The sequence below is a fragment of the Myotis daubentonii genome, chromosome 8, assembly GCF_963259705.1.
Source record: "Myotis daubentonii chromosome 8, mMyoDau2.1, whole genome shotgun sequence".
In the NCBI taxonomy this organism is placed as follows: domain Eukaryota; kingdom Metazoa; phylum Chordata; class Mammalia; order Chiroptera; family Vespertilionidae; genus Myotis; species Myotis daubentonii.
Genome location: NC_081847.1, coordinates 90090290 through 90110009, shown reverse-complemented (window position 1 = coordinate 90110009; position 19720 = coordinate 90090290). Strand labels below are relative to the sequence as shown.

Below are 19720 nucleotides of genomic sequence, written 5' to 3'. Positions count from 1 at the left end.
CTCCCCTTTCCTATAAGAAAAGAGAGCAGGCTATTCCTCTCGGAAGTCCATGTCAGCTTCAATCAAAAGAGAAGTTTCTTTCTTTTTAAACATTTTGGTCAGATCCTGATGTACACAACCTTAAAACCGTTCACCTGCTGCCGCGGGGAAACCCCCTGAAACCTAGTGTGTGAAAGTGGGAAGAAGGTGGTATTTTTTCAAAGCAGGTGGCAGCTTGTTTTGGCCACCTGTCTCCTGTGAGGGTGTAGCTGATACCCCTGCCCCGCCCTCCCTCTCAAGGAGACTAAGAAAACAGTTTTGGGTCAGTTCTCAGGGAACAGCCACGCTCAGCCCTCTTCATTCTTAGAAGATGGCTATTAGCAGGGTAGCACGTTGTAAAAACGTGTTTGCTTCCATTCTGGGGTGGGGGCAGCAGTCGCACATGCTCTGTGCATGTGTGTGTGCATGTGCCTGTGTGTGTGCATGCGTGCATATGTGTTTGTGTGTGCATGTGCATAGAGGCATGCAACCTGTGTGTGTATGTGTATGCTTGTGCTTGTGTGCATATGTGTATGTGTGGGCATAGAGTCATGATACCTGTGTGTGTGTATGCATGTATGCACGCGTGCGTGTGTGCGTGTGCACATGTGCGTGTGTGTGTGTGTGTGTGTGTGTGTGTGTGTGTATAGAGACAAAGTACGGAATTCACCAAGGCCTTTGCTAATAAGCAAATCAGCTGTGCCCATTTGGACATTCAACCCAAATTCTGAATGTCTGGTTAAAAACCTCTCTGCCTGCACATGTCTGTCAAAATCACGGCCGCCGCTGCTGCCAGGGGTCATTAACCCCGCAGGGAAGGAGCGGGCAGGGATGCTCTTCCTCGTCTTAAATGAGCAAGGGCCGGTGCCGAACAGGGAGGATGAGCGGGTCAGATCCCATCCCCGGCTCCGTCCCCTCCCGGGGCCTGCTCTGCCCGGGAAGCTTCAGAAATGAGCCCACAAAGAAGTCCAGTGCCTTCCATGGGAATCTGCTCGAATCACACAGAAACCAGAATGCGTCGCCTCCCGGCCGTGGCTGGTGGGTTTCTCGGCCCCCTCCAGCGTCCCCACGCCCAGCCCTTTGTTCTTTCTTTGCGGAGTGCCTGGGATCGGCTGCCTCTCTGAGCAGTGGTCTTCTCGGGGTTTTCCTAAGCGCCGAGCGAGGTGCTGCTGCAGCCTGCGTCTTTGAAAAGATGCCTGAGAAATCTTCTCCCAGGCGTCATTTTTGGCGCTGGCTGCAGCCGGGAGCGTATGCTGGGAGGAGAGTATTATTTTTCTAAATGGAAGGTGTCAGATGGTCACGCCTGGTGGCTGCATGTTCGAGATCACTGCCTCCCATCTGCAATTTGTGACGTGTGAAGACTCTGCCCAAATGTGCTCACCCACTGGAAATCCCCCACACTTTTTTTTTTCCTTATCAGGAGAGACCAAGATAACCGATGGTTTACAGATCAGGGACCCTATCAAATTAATATCACTGTAGGATAAAATCTGTTTTAAATACGACTCCTAAACTCCGGCGAAGTTCGCTGGTACAAGCTAGTTCACTCATCGGCTGAGGCCCCGCTGCTCAGGGAAAACAAACTGAAACCTGCTTATCACGATTCTTTCGAAAATAGGACAGATATTTTTTAAAACTCTATATTTCCCCGTTCTAATTAACCCCGGACACCCCAGGACTGGAGCAAAGCATGTTTAAATCAGGGTCTGTTCCCTTGTCTTTTACTCCCTCTGAGTCTTTCACATTAAACTCAGAAAGGACTGTCCTGCCTTTGCGAGACGGGGTCCCAAGTGCTGACCTGGCTCGAGCGTCCGAGTCCTGTTCTTCTGGGCCAGGCATGACCCCCGCTTCTCAGAGGAAAGGGCCATAAAAAGGATCCTAAGGTGCCTCAGACATCAAACAGCTCATACAAGACAATATCCTGATGAGTTAAGTACAAATGAGTCAGGAACATAAAAGGCTGGAGTCCCCTTGAGCACAGGGTGGGCGGCCCCAGGAGAAGGGCGCCCTTGGGTTTCATTCCTCCAAACCCGGGAGGGAGCTCTGACCTTGGGCCTCAGAGGCAGGGGTTGCGCTTTGCCCCATTCTCACCGGAAGCAGACGCCAGGGAAGGCCTTCCCCCGCTTTTCACTTTCTCACCCATGTCACCTGGGGAAGGAGACCCCCAGGGGAGTGTGGAAGCTGAGGTCACCCCCAAATCATGGTGGGTGGCATGTTTTTATATCCAAAGCTCTCTGCAACCAGTGACAGAATACAGAGGAATTACAGACTCAAGAAATGGAAAAGGAAGGAAGAAAGGAAGGAAGGAAGGAAGGAAGGAAGGAAGGAAGGAAGGAAGGAAGGAAGGGAGGGAGGAAGGAAGGAAGGAAGGAAGGAAGGAAGGAAGGAAGGAAGGCAGGAAGGAAGGAAGGAAGGAAGGGGTCGCTCTCACTGGTTTCTGAAGCAGCACCCGTGGCCACGGAGGCCACACTGGCATCAGCTGGAGGGACAACGGCCTGGGCATCACACCTTCTCCCCAAAGGAGTGCCCTCCACAGCACTTCAGGGCCAAGGGAAAACATGAGCTGATTGGTCCCCTCACTCCCCGTGGCCACACACTGAGGCCGGCCTGGTCACCCCATAGGCCAAGTGAGAAAAACAAAGCAAAACAATACCAGGGACGTGACAAAGAAGGCGGCAAAACACGCCTGCTTTTGTTGCAGGGGGAAAACACATGGCTAGCAAACACGAAATATCAGGAAATGAAGAACTAACACAGAGACACAGGCCTTTTGGGCGACAACGGCCCTTCGCGTTGATTCTCCGGATTCCTGTATCCGTAAAGCCTTCCCCCCCCTCTCTTAGCGTCCACACCCCTTGCACTCTTTCAAGCTCGGAGCACAACATCCTTCTTTGCAAGCACCCCTCCTGGTGGGGGCCCAGATGAGTAATGCCTGGTGCCCTCCCCTGCTGAACCCCAGCTCCAAGTTTCCTCTCTGCAAACATGTTGGCATTCAGCATCATCTGGTGCTGCCTTAAAGTGACAGTCAGTGATTGTCTCAGTGGGCTTCCACATTTCATACATTTCGGTCTTAATTTTCTATTTCGGTTGGAGGTTTCTTAAGGAAAGGCTTGGCCTTCTTTTTTGTTATGAGGAGAGACAGGAGGCCAACTTTGTGTCAAGCACGCACTCACTTCCCTGCTGATGGGGACTCCAGGGACTTTGACCTGACCCCTCTCTCTCCTTCTGATGGTTTTCGATGGTTGCTACAGGGAGCAAAGGGTGGAGGTGAGGGGATGAGGCAGGACGAAGACGAGCTGCTCAACCACTCACCCTGTCAACTTGTACTCCATTTTTCTTTATTATTATTATTATTATTTATATATCTTATTGAATTTTTACAGAGGAAGGGAGAGGGATAGAGAGTTAGAAGCATCGATGAGAGAGAAACATCCCATCAGCTGCCTCCTTCACACCCCCTACTGGGTGTGCCTGCAACCGAGGTACATGCCCTTGACTGGAATTGAACCTGGGACCCTTGAGTCTGCAGGCCGACGCTCTATCCGCTGAGCCAAACCAGTGAGGGCTCTTATTAATTTTTAAAAATATATGTTTTATTGATTTCAGAGAGGAAGGGAGAGGGAGAGCGAGATAGAAACATCGATGGTGAGAGAGTATCATTGATCAGCTACCTCCCGCACGCCCACACTGGGGATCAAGCCCACAACCCAGGCATGTGCCCTGACTGGGAATGGAACCCTAACCTCCTGGTTCGTAGGTCGATGCTCAAACACTGAGCCATGCAGCCCAGGCTCTGCACTCTATTCTTTTGGATATTTTATTTTTTATTTATTGTTGACAGCATTACAGATGTCCTCCCTTGACCCTCCTTTACCCCCCTCCACTCAGCCCCTGCCCCACCCCCAGCCTTCCCCATCCTATTGGCTGTGTCCATGGACTATGCGTATACGCATGTAAGTTCTTTGGTGGATCTCTTCTCGCATCTCCCCTCCTTGCTTCCCTCTGAGATTCCTCAGGCTGCTCCATGCCTCTGGACCTATTTTGTTTATCAGTTATTTTGCTCATTAGATCTCACATAGAAGTGAGATCATGTGATACTTGCCTTTCTCTAACTGGCTTATTTCACTCAGCAGTGTTTTTGCTCCCTTCTTTCTATCTCCTGGGCGATGTCAGTCACTCCCTCAACAGGCGTGTTGGTGGTAGCATTTCTCGGGGGATATCGAGTCAGTGCTTCCTTAAAGATAGACAAGGACTAAGTAGTTCAATAGACACGAGAGAAAGAAATGGAAGCCCGAGAACGGGGCCAGGCTAGTAGAAGAAAAATAGGTTTGCCACAGTTCCCATGTCTCTGAGGACTCGCCAAAGCTTTGTCAGACCTTAAATATTGGAACTTCTCTGTCTTAGGCCTGTGTCTTCTCATTTTACATACCCTGCTGACAGATTTAATCTACTCCCATTGTTTCAATTGTCTTGTTTTTCCCCTTGTGATTTCCAAATATATACCTTTTAATTGACAATTCCTTTCCTGAGCTGCAGGCCTGTACGTTCACCTGACAGCTGACGGCCCCACCTGGCTTTCTCAGAGGCATCTCAAAATGAGCACGGCAGAATCCACGCCTCTATTCTCCCCTTTCCCCCCACCCCCCCTCTCTGCATGTTCTCTCTCAGAAAATGGCACCACTCCTTCTAAAGGATCGGATTAAAACTCTGGGGTTTTGTTGGGCTTCCCTCTCTATTACCCGTAGCTATAGCCTGCCAATCCCCACTCCTCGACTCTCTCTCAAATCTGGCCACTTCTCCCAAGTCATTTGTGGTTGGACATTTGACGGGCCTGGTGGTAGCCTGAATAATACCCACCCACACAGATGTTCACACCTGAATCACCAGGACCTATGAACCTGCCGCCTTGCTTGGCAAAAGGGACTTTGCAGATGTGGCTAAGCTAAGGCGTCTGAGACAGAGGTTGTCTTGGACGATCCAGGTGGGCCCAGTTTCATCACACGTCTTTATACGATGGAGGCGGGTGGATGAGGGAGAGAAGGGGTGATGACAGAAGCAGAGGCAGGAGTGATGTGAGGTCATGAGCCAAGGGCTGTGGGAAGCCTCTAGAAGGTGGAAAAGGCAAAGAAATGGGTCCTCCCCTAGAACCACCAGGAGGAACGCAGCCCTGCTGACCCATTTTAGAGTTCTGAACCTCAGAAATGTGATAGAATACACATGTTGTTTCAAGTCACCAAGTTTGGAGTAATTTCTTACAGTAGCAATGACAACACAGGAAGCTAATACAGGCCTCCACTATTTTCCTTCTCTCTAGTTAGGCCCCCTCCCAACTACTCCCCGCGAGGCAGCCAGACGACATGTTCTAAGACACAGATCTGATCATGGCCATGCTACGCACCAGGGTGTCCTGTGCTAGAATAAGTCCTTTTTCTTACTTCAGCCCCTCCTCACCCACATTCTGGGGCCGGCCTTCTTCCCAAATGCAACAGCTTAGGGTGTTCCCTCGATCACACACATCTCCCTAAGGCATGACACCTCTACTCCCCTTTAGGGCCAGGCCTCCACCAATCCCCAAAGGACGCCTGTGCCTGAGCAGCTGCAAGCAAAGGGGCAGAGGAACGGGTGGCCTGGCACCCACCTCTCAGGGGCACACGATGGCAGCTTGGGGGCCTTATGCCTTGTTCCAGGGCGGACCTTTAAAAATTGCTTTCTTTTCTTCTCCTCTTTCATCCGTGAAGTGGAAGAGGGGAATGAAGGAACCTAGGAGCCCAGGGAACCTGAGAGCTGGTGTCCATGTAGGGCAAGTCCAGGGGATACGTAGCTGGGAGGATGGTCCTGTATAGCTGAGAAGCAGGTGGGGAAGGTGAATGGATGTCAGAAGCTAAGGTGGACTCTGCCATAGAATATTAGAGCCTAGAATAAATTATTTTCCTGAACATGGCTCCGATAACCTGCATGCAACTGATGATGGTAAGGTATTGTAGGGATGGACTTTTGCACCCCATCCCCTTCCCCTTTAATGAGGTTAAGGGAGAATATTAGCCCCTTGTCCATCCGCCTCAAATTAACCTTGTTAGATCAGCACACACGGCCTTTCTTATCTGGCTCCTGCTTATAATTCCCAAGTTTCCTCTCACCACCCCTCTGGTATTAGTTCTCAAAAACCTGTCCAACTCTCTCTATTCGACAGCTTCAGATGACACATCATGTGTTCTGACATCCAAGTTTGGCTTATATCCTGTTTAGCAGCATATTTCTACCTCTACAGAGGAAACTTTCATACTGTATTTGAGGACATGTTTTTATTGATTTGAGAGAGAGAGGAAGGGAGAGGGAGGGAGAGAGAGAAACATCGAAAGGAGAGAGAAACATTGATAGGTTGCCTCCCATATGCGTGCTGACCAGAGATTGAACCTGCAACCTAGGTATATGCCTTAACTTGGAATGGACCCTTCGGTGCTCCAACCAACTGAGCCACACTGGCCAGGCTGTCATACTCTATTTTAATCATCTTTTCCTTTTCAGTCATTCTCACTAGACTTTAAACACTTTAAACTTTAAAGATTGTGGCTTTCCCATTAAAGTATCAAGCATAGCCCTACTACATAGGGGGTGATGACTAAATATCTGTAGAATGAGTGCATGGGTGAATGAATGGAGGTAGGCCAGGTGTGGTGGGGAACCAGAACAGGACTTTAACTTACTAAACAGAGTGAGATGATACACCTTGTGGTCTATATTCACAGAATTCCTATAGTTCTGTGCTCATTTTTAGGAATACCAACAAAACATATTCGTAGTCCTTTTTTTCTTTGAGCATGAAATAGTCTTTTTTTTTCTGGTGCCCCAAACTTCAAGATTTTTAAGGATTTAAAATCCTTTTAATGTCAGTGGTATACTATTGAGTGATTGCAATGCTTTATATTGTTGCAGGCCTAAATATACAAAATATTCCTGGTTTGATTATATTTTATGTAGGGAGCTCTGAAAAATTAATATGAAAACTAATAATAGGAAGTTTCTGCTTTCTGCATATTGTTCATAAGAGAAATTAGAAAGGATAAATAATTTGGATTTTATTCCTCATTGGACGTAATACTATCAAGGAGAGAATATTGTGGTTGGAAGAACTCTGCCTGAGAAGCAAAAAGTTCCAGAAGTTTCTGCCACAATCCAGCTGTGCAATTTTGAGATAATGCATACTTCATTTCCTTGAATTCTGTTTCCTCACTAATAACATTAGAGCACTGGCCCCTTTCCCATTCTAACAATTTAGAATGAAGATAATTACCACGCAGTACATGTAATGCTTGTCTGTATCAAAAAGGGGCAGAAAACTTTGCATTCGGTTGCTATGCCCAGCGATGCCCTCTTAATACACGATCCTAGACAGTGAAATATAAGAGGTCTAAGGCAATACTGGGGCTCTAACACCCTCATGATAAAATTTGAAGCTATAATCCAAATGGTTTTTGTAAATCGGAAAGGGGCATCTACTCAGAGAACAAGAGAAAATCATTTTCTCAGAACTATTTCCTGCAAGATTAGAATACTCTGAACTCAATTTGCTATTGAGATCAGATTTTAAATCAAAACAATGGATTCTCATGTGAATGAACGCACAACTCCTGACCTAACGTGAACAGTCCAAGGGCCACAATATGCTAGCTTCCCCCTCGAACCCTGACTCTCCTAAACATCATTTAGTAGATGCAAATGGGCAATCTTCTAACAGTCCTGAGCCTAAATATGCCAGGAGTCTCTTGCTCTTAATTCTTCGGCATTTGGCATGGTCACTGAACCCAAAAGGAGGCTGTGACATCTGTAAGTCAAGGTAGTGCTGGAAGGAGCGGACCAACATGCAGGGCAGATGGTGAGATCAGGGTGAAGTGAATTCAGCACCCATGCGCCTCAGGCTCGAGGCCCCCGAGGCTCTGCAGGAGCGATCAGGGCGGCAAGGGTGCCTGGAAACGGCTCAGTGAGAGACAGAACGTCAGCACACGCTGGAGAGAGCATCCCAAGGTCTTCAGTGGAAATTATTTTATCAGTGGGAGCGTTTTCAACTCCAGCCCACAACTCCCAATCAGCGGCAACCTCCAAATCCCCCCAACTCTTTATGAGGTGAGAAAAGCCATCAAGCAGATGAAAAACAACAAGGCATCTGGAGCGGGTGGAATCCCTGCTGAAATCTTCAGATCGGCTGAGGCACGCGCGCACTATGGCTCCTTGCTCTCATCTCGGGAGCTGGAGACGATGGGGACATTCCAGATGACATCGGCGGTGCTGGGGTGGTGACCGTCTTAGGGCAAGGACACAAAGGTCATTGAAAACGGAGCCCCCTCGTCCTCCCCGCTCAGCACACTTCTTGCGGAGGGCGTCCAGGCCACTCTTTGAAAAGCAATTGATATGCCAGAAATGTTTATTATTTTAATTTCCATTGTTTCATAGGACACTTGTCTTTTGTTTGTTTGCTTTGAAGGCCATGGATGTCAAACAGTGCACGCCATGAAAGATACCCAGCGCATCGTTATTCCATTGTTATGACTTTTAAATGTGTCTAACCCCCGCCCCTCCCTAGAAATCTTCTAAGCCTTTTCCATCTTTCTGTCTCCATAGAACTTGCACATATAGGGGCTTGATATATTTTGAAAAAAAAAAAAAAAAAGAATGAATTGGATGTTACGAGAGTAAGGTTAATCGTATACATATAATAAGTAACCAATAAATGAGCAACATACACGAGGCCAGACTGCCCCAGGCCCCTCTGGCCACGGTATCAGAACGGCTGATAGGGAGATGGAGGCAGATGGCACACGGGCATTCACTGCCACTTCCTTCATCACCTACTTGCGCCACGCGAGCGAGGGCAGGTGGCAGAGATGCCTGGGGAGCTTGAGGGTTAAAGGACAGGAACACAGGGATCAGGACGCTCAACATCAACTTCTGCTTTGGTTGCTGCTGACCTAGTTTCCGATCGGAACTGAGCGGTGAGCTTCCTCGCGCCCATGATGAGCACCGGCGCCATTCCCAGCCTGCAGAGTCCTGAGCTGAGATGCAGAGGTTAATGGACGGGTCGTTCCCAAGTTCCCAGCCACGCTCGGATTTGGCTGTCCAGTTGGCACCTCTCTGCCCTGCTCCGAGGGCAGAAGGTCAGAACTGTCCCACAAAAGCCTTCTGGGGGCTGGGGCGGGTGGGGCAACGTGGGTCCTCTCTCTGCTCCGCGGACACACAGAGATAATGCCCGGCCCTATGTTAATTAACACTTAAAGCTGATACAGACGAAAATAAACAAATGCGCACCCATTCTGGTTCCACTTCTCAGACCTCATCCTGAGACCGTAACACAGTTTGTTTTACAGCTTCCCCGGTCACGTGAGAGCCAGCATAATGAAACCTCTCTAATCTCTATTTTTCTAAAGTCTGTGTAGATACAGATGGCTCTGTTTTGGTCTCTGGGTTTTATTCTTATTTTGCCACAATTTTAACCTTTTGTGTATCTCTTTCTGTGAGATAGTCTCACCGTTTCCTCACTGCTCAGAGGCTCTGGAAAGGCCTTTCATTTTCATTTTCCAAGCGTCGGATCCCATTGCTTTTCAGAATATTGGGGATTTTGTAAATTACAGAAGCCGCACCGCTGCTGTTACTGGAGGATGCTGACATGTAGGGATGCCGCTCTCCAGCGCGTGAGAAAGTTCTGATCTCTCAGCTCCATTTCCTAACAGGAGAGGTTGCAGAATAGAGGCCTCATTTTCAAAGTATCGATCATCAGCTGTGCCTGGAAGGCTGCAGGGGTCAGAGGAGGGACTCCGGGGCCATCACCTCCCTGTGAGCTTATGCTGGGGGAAGGTAGGGGGGGGCTCAGACACAGGCTCTGAGAGAGGGAACATCAGGACTGGAGCTCCGTGTGCCGAGTCACATTCAGAAGACAACAGCCACGCACAACCTAGAAACAGCCCGCAAAGCACACGACTCAGGCCCATCGATCCGTCCTCTCCTAAGCACCAGCTCCCGGGCTGCAGTCAGAGAATGGAGAAGAATACACATGGCCAGCGCGTCCCCCATATGCTTGTGTGAGGTGAGCGGCTCCGAGGAGGGATTTGCAGGAAGACTCCGCATTGTTCCGGAGGCACTCGGGTGTGGCCAGGGTAGAATTCCATCTGCTGGGTTCAGCCTGGTTCAGCGAGCTGGGTCACTGGCAATGGTTCACTGATTTCTGACGGTCTAAAAATTACAGTTAATGTGCTTTAAAAATCTTGAGCTGCGTGACAAGAACACCTTATCACTTGTTCTTCCTTGCCCTTGGGTTGGTCACTTGTGAGGAGGGGTGGACTGGAGGGCCTTTCCTGAGGTGGGGAGGGGGGTCACGGGATCCCACATCAGGGGCTACCAGCGACTCTCCATTACAAACCAGATGCAAAACCCGTTTTCTAACCCCTGACCCGACCCTCTTCCGGCCTGGAGTTTGGAGGCTGGGTCGCTCTTTCTCACTCACGTGCAATGGATCTGGGACCTTCCTCTCTCAAGTAGAGGAGGAGACCAGGGTAGAGCTAGAACGCAGAGAAAATGGTACAGAAAAATAATTGCATGAGGGAAAAACCAGAATTCGTGTTCCAGCGGGAAGTTGGAAAGTCTCACAGCACAGGATGCTCCAGGGAAGCAAGTGTTCCTGGCTTTTGGCTTTTCAAGGAGGTGGTTTCTATGCATTTCACACGATGCAAACACTCCCCAGTCTTCTAAGGACCTGTGTTGCTTCCGTGGGTAAACCTAAGGAAATCAGAGAAGTGTGTCCCCCGGATTTGCGCTAAGTGTGTTGGTTGTTCTATGCGAAAACAAAATAAGCTTCTTGCCATAAAACAAGGATACTCTTTTGTGCTTTATTTTTTATTAAAGAAATCTCTATTGTATTATATATGTCTCCCCCCCCCCCCATTTGGCCCCTTCTAGCCCACCCATCCCCCACCTCAGGCCCTCACCACCCCACTGTCTGTGCCCATGGGTTACACATACATGCATACAAGTTTTTTGGTTGATCTCTTCCACCCACCAACCGCTGCCTTCCCTCTGAGATTCAACAGTCTAAACCAGATACTTTTTATCATGGGCCTTATTAAGGGGAGGAAGAGATTGAGCTTTGAAGGAAGTGCCTATATAGACAAGATGAGAAGTCGGGAATTAGAATGGGGAAACGGCAGTGGGCTTTGTTCTGCCGTAGGTTGGGGTAGCTTTGTTTCCTTCTCCATGTCATCACTACATATTAACACTACACCTTTCCCCTCCTGGCTACTGGCCTACGTGGCCTCCAGCTCGAAGGTCCTGCTACATGTGCAGTATGACAAACCATCAGTGATGGACAAGAGCAGCAGGAGCTGAAAGCAGCGCCGGAAGTTTTCAAATAGGAAGTGACACCAAACCAGACCCAGGGCAGCTGCAAGTCTGAAAACAGCACTTCTTCCAAATACAGTTTTAAAGACAATAAATATATAGGAATTGGGGCCAGAGCTGGTGCATAATAGTAAAGAAGGTCCATGACACCTTTAATGCTGATGGGATGTTTACTTTCTACTCAAATGTCGCTAGCTCAGAATCACTTATTCAAGCCGGAATTCGGGTTCGGAGAGCTAGAAACATGTGGGGCCAGAGGGAGTTCGCCTCCGATTCTTCCTGGCACCGGTGTCTTTCTGAAGCAAGACAAGCCGAATGCCTTTTTCACCCAATAAATGCCGAAGCGCATAGAGAGCTGCCGCGGGAGGCCCTCCTCCTTCAGACTTGTAGGTGCCCAGGGCGGAGCACACAGCCATTTGGGGATGTGAGCTCAGTCTTTGGGGACTGCTCCCACCCCTCGGCCTCCTTCGCACAGTTTCCACAGCCATCAGCTGCGAGGTTGAGCCCACATGCCCCTAGCGACGGCCCATCAACCTGTGAGCTACGCACAATGTGGTTTCTTTTCCAGCCAGTATCTTTCCACAACCCTATCTTCTTTCTTCTTCCTCCTCCTCTTCTTTCTTCCCTCCTCCTCCTCCTCCTCCTCCTCCTTCTCCTTCCTTTTCTTCTTCTTCTCTCACCCAAGAATATGTTTGCTTGTTTGTTTTAAATTGTTTTGAGAGAGACAGGAAGGGAGAGAAAGAGAATCATGGATGTGACAGAGAAACATCGATTAGTTGCCACCTGAATGCAACCTGACTGGGGATTGAACCCAAAACCTGGGTAGGTCCCTGACTGGGAATCGAACCTACCACCCTTCAGTGCATGGGATGATGCTTCAACCAACTGAGCCACCCGGCCAGGGCTCTAATTCCTTCTTAACTAGTCTCCCTTGCTCTGCCCTAGACTTATCTAACCTATGTTCCATCGTGGTGATCTTTCTCAAATTACTAATGTGATGAAATTTTCCCTCTGCTTACAAGTCTCTGTATCTCCCCACTGTCCATAGGCTAATGCATACTTTTCTTAGCAGACACACATCTCATTATAATATGATTCTATGTTTCTTTCCAGACTTATTTTCATTTGTTGAGTTTTTGCTCATCCTTCAAAGCTTAGCCTAAATATCTCCCGTTTTGAACTTCTCTGATTACTCTTCCACACCTTAGACTCCTCCATCAGATCAGCTGTCTTGGAATATCATAAAGGTAACTTTCTATCTTTCTTCCTTTTTTACTCGTCCAGATTGTGTAGCAATCAAAAACCAGAATGGACCCATTCCTAGCACAGTGTCAAATACTTGTTGAACAAAATCTTTAATTGAATGGGAACTTCTGTTACTGTAAATATGATTTCCTCTATGTTTTCTACTCTAGTACCCAATTTAATATGGTGCCAAGGTGTTATTCCAATTTCTTGTATTACTTTTTATGTTCCTTTCTTTCATAATCAGTTTATTTGAACACATGCTTATTTATTGATTTTCTCTATCACTAAAATACGACTCTGTAGATCCAGGGACACCATCTCTGTTTAAACTATGTCTCCCATTCTTGGCCTTGTGATGCTTTTGTAAATATTTGTGGAATAAAAGAATGAATGGATTAATGAATCCTCCATGAGAGGATATTGGGTTGCAAATATCTTAATTCCCATGCTTTAGGCAATGACAAGGCCTATTGCTTTCTCCTTATTTTTCTTGTTGAGTTTTGATAATTCTTTTCTACAGGTTCCCACTGTTTAAAAAGAAAAATTGTGGCAGCAAGGGAAGAAAATAAAATGAGTGGGAAATTTACAAAGAATCCCTTTTACATGTTGACTATGGAATCCGTTTGTGGATGGTTGAGTTCCCTCCATTCAAGCATCAGTGATCCCCCCTTCTTCCTCTCCCTTCTTCATTCTCCTGCTCACATGTCTGCCCAGAGCTGCTGGCCAAGCCACCGCAAATACACAGGGGAATGACTAGGGTACAACGTTTAGAATTCTGCTGTAATATTTCTGAAAATCAAGACAGGGTCTTAATCTTGATCGTATGTGAAAATCTTAATATGTTTGGACTTAAACTCATCATGGTCAGGGCTTATTTTATGAGTTATTATCTAATACTGCTGTGAAATTGAAACTCTACAGCAAGCAGGGGTTCTTCTACTTTAGACCTACATTATAATACTCAGTTTAAGGAGAGAGAGAGAGAGAGAGAGAGAGAGAGAGAGAGAGAGAGAGAGAGATTAACACTGAGGGAAATGTGTGAGTGTGCGCATGTGTGTCACTTCATGTGTGTCCAGGGATGTCCCTAAGGTAGATGAGTTCTCTAATCTGGAAGCTAACACAACCTCAAACCAGGAAATATAAAGACAAGATATAGCCCATGAGGAGTTGATACAACACGAGTTATTTAACCTTTATGAGCTCACTTCCTCACCAAAAGAAACTGGATGGTCACAGTGGCTACCACATGGGTGGTTGAGAGGATTAAGTAACCTGGAAAGGACTCAGCACCAGTAACTGGTGCATACAAACCAGGCCATTATCACTATTACTATTAACCCCATGGTTAGAATAAACCTGGGTCACTTGTTTATCTTCTTCACAGGTTGTCTCATTACTTCTTACCATTTGTGACAGCATGACTAGAGGGAGAGCATTATACAAAGTGAATAAATTGGACAGAGAAAGACAAATGCCATATGGTTTTACTTACATGTAGAACCTAAAGAGCAAAATAAACAAAATAGAAAAAGACTCATAAATACAGAGAACAAACTGATGGCTGTTGCGGGGAGGTGGGGCTGGGTGAACAAGGTAAAGGGATTAAGAAGTACAGATTAGTAGTTACAAAGTAGTCCGGGGGATGTGGATTAGAGCATAGGAAATATAGTGAATAATATTGTAATAATGAGGTAGGTGGGTAATTGAAATATGGGGCTGACCACTTAGTAAAGCATATGATTGTCTAACCACTATGCTGTATGCCTGCAACTAATACAAAATAATATTGAATGTAAACTGTAATCTATATATATAAAAGGCTAATATGCTAAGTGTGCGACGTTATGACCGGTCGCTATGATAGACACTGACCACCAGGGGGGGAGATGCTCAATGCAGGAGCTGCCATGATGCACACTGGCCATTTACAGAGAAACTGAACCTCGAACCTTGCCCACAAAGATACACTTGGCTTCCCCCAAGTGGGACACAGGGCCTGTCGCCACCTCGGAGTGACAGCCCACCAAATTGCAGCCAACACTTCCGAGACCCCATGCCACAATATGTGGCCCATGGCCAGCCCAACTCGGAAATGGTGGCTGTGGGTGCTGGGTAATGACGTCACATAGCAACATCCGGCTTCCTCTTCCTAGCGACTAGCCTCCTGGCAGTTTCTTCAGCCCAGGAACACGACTTGCTTTATAGCCAGGTGCAAACATTTTACACTGTAACCAAATGTCTGTGAAGCATTTTCCCATGCCTCATCTCATTTGATCCTCACAGAAATCCTGGAGTAGGTAGATAGGAGACTTGGTGGAATCCTATTTTATTTTCATTAGCCGGAAAATGGAGATTTAGAAAGCTTAGAAACTTGGCCTGACTGAAAAGAAGTAAGAAATGGTGGATCTCAAAAATGACTTCAGGTTTTCTCACTGCACAGAATATAGTCCAACACTGCTGCAGTTAAATATTTTACCCTTTGTTCTCCCTGCGTGATCTACAATAATAATCTGCTTTGTGTTCATATTTACTGCTGTGTTGCTGATAATTACCTGAAAGAGAAGTTGGGGTGCTTCACTGGACTGGAAAAACTTTAGCTAAATCAGAAAGCTGGTCTAATTAAGCAAGTTTATTCTATATCTATAAAAGGCTAAGTTGACTTGCGCATGCATGATACATATAAAGCTCTCGCTGGCACCAATCGTGTTTTGATCTGTAATTGTCGATCGTGAATTTGGTTGACACTTCTATGATAGAAAAAGGGTGAATAGCAATATTAATATATTTCTTCTAATTAATTTCCTTTCAATGTGCACAAACTCATGCACCGGGTCACTAGTTGAAAAATAAAATAAATAAACTAATAATAAACAAACATCAGGCTCCAGAACTCCAAGCCACTCCTTGGTGACTAGGACCACAGATCCTGGAACCGGCTCCTTAACTTACTGTGTGGGCAACTTCAGGCAAATTATTGTGCCTCTTTGTGCTTCAGTCTCCTCATCACAAAATGGAGACCAAGACTGCACCTATTTCCTTGGCATGTGGTAAGAATTAACTTATTCAAAGATCTTGGCGTAGTATGCCTGGTAAACAGGTATCACCTAGTAGCTATCAGTAATATTATTCTTGTTAACACTGAAGTCACCCGTGGTGGGTAGTGAGGGGGTTTGCATTGCATAAGCACAGTATACAACTTCCTCACAAAGCTCCCAAACTATACAGCGCAGGAAGCCAGCTGCCCTCTGATTCTTTGCAAGATTCCTCACCCCACTCCCAGCGGACTCTTCTTCTCTCTTAACCCTTCTTTTCCCGGCCACACACTGGTGCCCGTGTACAGGACCTTGGCCCTGGCTGCCTTTTCCTTCCCCCAAAGGAGCAGAGCACCTCAAGCAAGCAAAGCATAAAGCAGGAATTCCTTCTGGGGGAGGGCCAGGGCCACAGCTGTCCATCCTGCAGCAACAGTCTCTCCAGGTCAAGTGGTGACATTGAATGACTTATCTAAACACGCACCACCAAGGCTGCCCTGGGCTCCTATCTCCTGATCCACCTGCTCGCCTCCTGCCCTGTGGCTGGTGGAACTCTTCGGCTTGACAGGATTTATTTCCTAATTTTCTCACAGTCTGTAGACGCTTCTGGTTCTGGACTTGATTCCAGCTCTGCAGCTGGAGTCCTGCCCGTGCTCCTTCCCCTTCACGAGAGAAAGCCCTTTCCCCATCTGATCTCCCAGGACCCTCTTCTGTGCTTGGTGCTCCCACCACTGTGGGAAACGAGCCAGCTAGCATGTACTGAAAAGCTCAGGTGCCAGACACTGCGTGTTGAATTTCGCAGTAAGCATGTAAAGTGAGTTCCATTATACTTTATCACATGCGGAGACCAGGTCTCAGAGATGTGAGTTTTGCTCAAAGCCACACAGCCTGGACGCTGTAGGGACAGTACTAAAACTTGACTCTGTTTAACCTTCAAAAACTGGGCTTTTTTCCTATCATTGTATTCTGTAGCTTCATTATTTTTAAAAATGGTATTCATTGTTTAAAATTTTAATTTGATGATACTCTTTTAATTTTACATGGTTTATAAACTAGTCTCCTGAAGGTGAGATTATGAATGTGATGGAAAGAAGTGGTGCTAACATGTACTGAGTATTTTATCTTTGTCTGACGTGTGTGTGTGTGTGTGTGTGTGTGTGTGCCTTACTTCTATCTATCTATCCACATGTCTGCATGTATGTATATTTACTAGATACCATCTAACATTTTTGAGAATTTATGCAAAACTGATCTTCACCTTTTCCATTATGATTAAACCTCAGAAGCTATCCTTGCCTTGGGAGAGTCTATGACTAAAATTGAGCAGGGCCGCCCTAGCTGGTTTGGCTCAGTGGATAGAGCATCGGCCTGCAGACCGCAGGGTCCCAGGTTTGATTCTGGTCAAGGGCATGTACCTTGGTTGCAGGCTCCTACCTTACCTGGGCCCTGGTCAGGGAATGTGCAGGAAGCAACCAATTGATGTGTTTCTCTCACATTGATATTTCTCTGTGTCTTTCCCTTTCTCTTATACTCTCTCTAAAAATTCATGGAAAAATATCCTCGGGTGAGGATTAAAAACTAATAATACATACATACATAAAATTGAGCAGGGCCAGTACGTGGCAAAGCCTCACTTCCGCTCTGCTTTCTGGACTAGCACTGGTGCCTCGGCCGGCCCTGGAGCAGGGCATTGTCTCCTTGAGAGCTGTCTACCACAGCGGTGTTCCTGCCAGGGGTGGCAGGGAAGATCACCTCTGTAGTCAGCAACACACATTCCCCGGTGACAGTCTCGCTGGATTCCGGTTTCAGGTTCTAATCTCAGCTGATTTGCAGAACTGAGATGAGTTGATGAGTACTGAAACCCTTTCACCAGGATGTGTGCTATCTCTGCCAATTTTTTCATTGCCTAATCTTGAAAGATGCCTATTCGAGGTCCTACCTATCCAAGGAACTCAGTCAGACATCTGCCATGGACCCCTTCCCTCTATTGGAATCACTGTCTTAGTTCATTAAGGTGATACTTCTCCTCTTAAGCATAGCTTGAAATTATAAAAAGTTTACATGGACATTATATGAATATGTTATCTGGAAGGACTGCACATGAACATAAACTCACAGCGGGCAGAGCGAAAACCCAGAAGACATGCTGGGTCGTTAATGGCAACCTGGAGGCCTGATTTTAAAAGGTCGAGTCTGATGCTTGGAAATAGGTAACTAGTTGGGGTCCCTATCATCACTGCATCTTCTTTTATCCTGGAAATACCCCCCAAACAGGAATGAATACATAGCTATAACCTAATGGGTCTTAGAATAATATAATGTGTGTGTGTGTGTGTGTGTGTGTGTGTGTGTGTGTGTGAGTGCATGAGTTTATGAAGGTAAAGTAAAAAGTGGAATGTCTATGATTGATTGCAGTGGCCTGGAATAAGTACACTGGCTGTCCAGCTGCTACACACACTTTTTTGTAAGATCATTAAAATGGGGAAGCCAGTGAGAAGTGTCACAATAGAGTCAGCAGTAAAGACAAGCAGGGCTTCTGTCATATTGGCCCTTCTTTTCAACAATAGCCCCTTCTTTCATTCCTCTCGCCCATAAATTGTCTAGCCAGGTGGGGAAAATGAGGAAGGGTGTGAAAGAGATCAGTAAGAATAAAGGTTGAACAAGGCCTGGCTGGTGTGGCTCAGCTGATAGAAGCATCCTCCCATGCAGAGAAGATTTCAGGTTTGATTCCTGGGCAGGGCACATACCCAGGTTGTGGTTCGATCCCCAGTCCTGGAGTGTGTGGGAGGCAACTGATAGATGTTTCTCGCTCTTAAAAAAAAAAAATCAATAAAAAATTAGTTTAAATTTTTTTAAAAAGTAAAAGGTTGAACAAGACGGCATTTGAAAGCAGTCAAATGGTGGCCGAGTGGGTGGTGGGGGTGAGTGAGGTGGGAAGCTGTAGGCAGAAGAAACTCCGGGAGATATAAGGAGAAGCCCATGCTGAAAGAGGATCAACCTAACGGTATTTAGTAAAAGTATAGACGCGGAGAGCAAACGCACATGAAAACCAATATTTTACAGAATGGCAGGTGGGGAAGGAAGGTAGTGGGCACATTTGATTGTATCCTTTAAAAAGGAACAATCTGACTTTGAGGATTAGCTTTGGGATAAAGAACACACTCCAGTCTCCTGTTATCACTATTGTCAGAAGCCCTGGGAAGTTCTTCACGGGGTCAGGGTCTCCCGGTTTTGTTTCTACGAGGGCTATTTGTTCACAACAACACCCCTCACAGACACCTGGGATGAGGTGAGCAGCTTGACCCTTACACGACAGGTACCCACCCCTACATACCCAGACCATGCTGCTTGTTCACGGTGTATGCATATGAGCAGGTGGTGGAGGTCTGGGGCGGGGGGTAGGGGTGGGCTGTAAGGGGTCAATGGGAGAAAAAAGGGGGACATAGGTAATACTCCCAACAATAAAGATTTAAAAAAAAAAAACAAAACAAAATCAAAGTCTGCAAGGAGCAAAATAATCAAAGGTGGGGGTGTCATACCCTGAAAGAAGGTTCAAGCTAATTTCCCCTTCGGTCTCTTTAAATATCCTGAGAGTGAAACCCGATGAGGTTTGTATGGGTTTTGTCTATTTGTTTTTCATAGATTTTACTCTTTGTCCTTGACAAAGGGAAGGAAGGGGTAGGCGTGTCCTTCCCTGTGCAGCTGCAAATGTGACCTCCCCAGGACAAGCCGCAGGACAATTCTTTCATGATGGGGAAGTAGGAATTTGGCGGCTTCTGGGAATAAATGCCCGTGCCCCGTTCCCCCCCCCAGGCTCGTCTTCGGTCTGGGAACCGGATAAAAATGCCCGTGGATATCCCAAAGGTCAGAACTTCAGAACTGCCGCCACCACTGCGTTGTCACCGGGTATGAATGGCTCTCTCGCTCGTTTCCTTTTCTTAAGAGGCCTGGTCATGTCCGGGGGAATGCCAGGTACATTCTCCTTAATGTCTGAGCACAAGTTACACATAACCACCTAACAACACAGTGCTGCCTCTTTAATG

The 19720-nt window shown here is 46.8% G+C and overlaps 1 protein-coding gene across 1 annotated transcript in view; it reads left to right on the top strand.

Annotated features, from left to right (window-relative positions):
- The window catches only part of MEP1B (meprin A subunit beta), a 495370-nt gene extending 476812 nt beyond the window's left edge, over positions 1 to 18558 (top strand). The window contains exon 15 of the mRNA XM_059707400.1: positions 18544 to 18558. The gene's annotated coding sequence lies outside the window, so the exon portion shown is untranslated. The remainder of the gene's footprint in view (positions 1 to 18543) is intronic.
- The last annotated feature ends 1162 nt before the right edge of the window (positions 18559 to 19720 follow it).